This window comes from Sinocyclocheilus rhinocerous, unplaced genomic scaffold, assembly GCF_001515625.1.
Source record: "Sinocyclocheilus rhinocerous isolate Xijiao unplaced genomic scaffold, SAMN03320098_v1.1 scaffold1508, whole genome shotgun sequence".
Taxonomy (NCBI): domain Eukaryota; kingdom Metazoa; phylum Chordata; class Actinopteri; order Cypriniformes; family Cyprinidae; genus Sinocyclocheilus; species Sinocyclocheilus rhinocerous.
Genome location: NW_015660889.1, coordinates 912,644 through 915,434, shown reverse-complemented (window position 1 = coordinate 915,434; position 2,791 = coordinate 912,644).

The following is a 2,791-nucleotide window of genomic DNA, read 5'->3' as shown; positions in this document are numbered from 1 at the left end:
TTGGAAATGTTATTTCCAACCTGGTTCAGCACAACATGCCTGTGATTTTTCAAGTGATCACGAAGACCTTGATTAGCTGGTTCAAGTGTATTTGATCAGGGTTGTAGCTAAACTCTGCTGGACAGTGAGCCCCCAGAAGCAAGTTTGAAGACCTATTCCCTATTGGAAACTGAAGTGTTACAGCATTTAACAATCACTGAATATAAATTAAATGTACTGTATAATGTGTAACACACACACACATATCTATTTTTTTCATGCAAAGATTTTAAAAATGTTAAAGCTGAGAAAAAGTTGTTGACTTGAAGTTGAGACAAACTGTTTGCTATGACATCATGCACAGTGACTAAGCCTAGTCAAATTTATTTGTATAGCACTTTTCATAATACAATTGATTTCAAAGGAGTTTTACAGAGCACGTACTTGTCCGTGTTTAACAGGATATCTGTATTAATGTCTTTAAATACCAGTGAGCAAGCCAGAGTTGACTGTAGCGAAAAAATAAGGTGATGAGAAAAACATCTGTCTTATTATCCCTGAAGCACAAACACATCTATAGTCATTCATTCTTTTCAGACCATGTTTTTCTATGACATTAATCAGCTGTTTGTTTGGTTTCATGTAATGACATTGGGCAGGTACAATCTATCATCAGGGCTTGGCTTCCTGGAATAAGGGCTGTCTGTACTTCCTGGTAAACATGTTATGTAAATACCTTATGAAAATCATATGAAAATGTTAACCTCATAAAATAAGATGAGCAATATATTATTTATTCAACGTACTGCACTGTTTTGTGACAGCAATATCTTTTTTAATCTTTCACAAGGTTATTACACTGAACAAAATTATAAACGCAACACTTTTGTTTTTGCCCCCATTTTTCATGAGCTGAACTCAAAGATCTAAGACTTTTTCTATGTACACAAAAGGCCTATTTCTCTCAAATATTGTTCACAAATCTGTCTAAATCTGTGTTAGTGAGCACTTCTCCTTTGCCAAGATAATCCATCCACCTCACAGGTGAGGCATATCAACAAACATGCTCAATGGGTGACATGTCCGGTGAGTATGCTGGCCATGCAAGAACTGGGATGTTTTCAGCTTCCAGGAATTGTGTACAGATCCTTGCATCATGGGGCCGTGCATTATCATGCTGCAACATGAGGTGAAAAAGTCTTAGATCTTTGAGTTCAGCGCATGAAAAATGGGGGCAAAAACAAGTGTTGCATTTATAATTTTGTTCAGTGTATATTGTTCATGTGAAAAACGGCACAGCTGGAGGTCACATTGAACCTTGTGACGGTTGCATAATGTTTCATATCTCACTGCAACTACTGCACTGTCAGTACATTTACATGAACTTAAGTTACATTTCAGCCTGACCTAAACAGTAACTTATTACTAAATGGTAACAGTAACTAAATGTCATATAAAAAAAGCTTAAAGCATTTGCAAACAACAAATGATTGCAAAACCTATTAAACCAGACTAAAGTGTGCACTATCTTTCCTCATACGTAATGGAAGGGGGAGGGTTGGGTCTATTTGCTTAGAGTGAATTCATTTTCATAGAAACCACGATACCACGGAACTAAATTTCCATAACACAATACACTCACGCAATCCAACATGTAACCCTATCAGACCTTGCATCCATTACAATGAGGGTTTTTTGTAGGATTACTCTGTGGGTGCCATATCATACATTTCTGCTTTTTTAAAACTAAATATTCCTTTGAAATATTTATTTTTTAAAAAGCAGAAATGTATGATATGGCACCCAACAGAGTAATGCCAGTCTGCCACCCAAAGCAGACAACTATGGCATAATTCTAACCATAAAAATATACGGCATAAACATGTTCAAACATTTGCCTGCAACAGCAGTATTTCAGCGACGTTTTTTTGTTGACATTTAACCTAGTACATTATGTCTCTCTAGTCTCTACACCAAAAAAGGTGTGGCACAGCAATTAAAATCTGATCTGAGCTGGAGATCTGAATCCCACAGAGGGAGATCCATTTACATTGTACCCTTGGCAACAGAGATATTAAAGACATACCACCCAAATCTACAATGCTTTGTGTTAACGACTGTATTAACACACAAATGATTTCAAGTTTTATTGACAGAACATACAAATTCATTCTGGCTTTTAATACTGTTCAGAAACAAGTATCTATTGTACAGGACATTTAAAAAGAAAAAGAAAAAACATTTTTGATTGAATGTCATTTATGGCTGCATTTACAGCATAAAGCAAGCACAGTGATATTTTTGTCCTTCTGATCTAAATGGGTTAAAGTTTCGAAAACAAACAGATCAAACAAGTTCTTACACGAAGGACATTATACTGTGGTTAAACCGGTTTACACAAAACAGGGCATTCTTTAAAAGGAAAGCTAAACGAACATTTTATTGTTGTTATGTACGTGTTTATTTTTAAAATATAATGGTTCAGGGATTTCTTTGAATCCGGTTGATTCAGGTCAACACTATAAAGGCTATTTTCTAATGCCTTAGAGTTCACTGCTGACTTAATTATTTATATCATGCCACTTCTTGGAAACAGAAACTTAGCTGCCTGGGAGTGGCTTTCCTGTAAATCCCATGACTGCTGAGTTTCAATTTCACCTGACTGCACTTATCATAAACACAATACAAGTCACAGCAGGTCACATTTTTATTTCAGTTTCTGTTTTATTTGTTTCTTTTCAACATGTTACTTACACATACATACATAATATATATATATATATATATATATATATATATACACACACACACA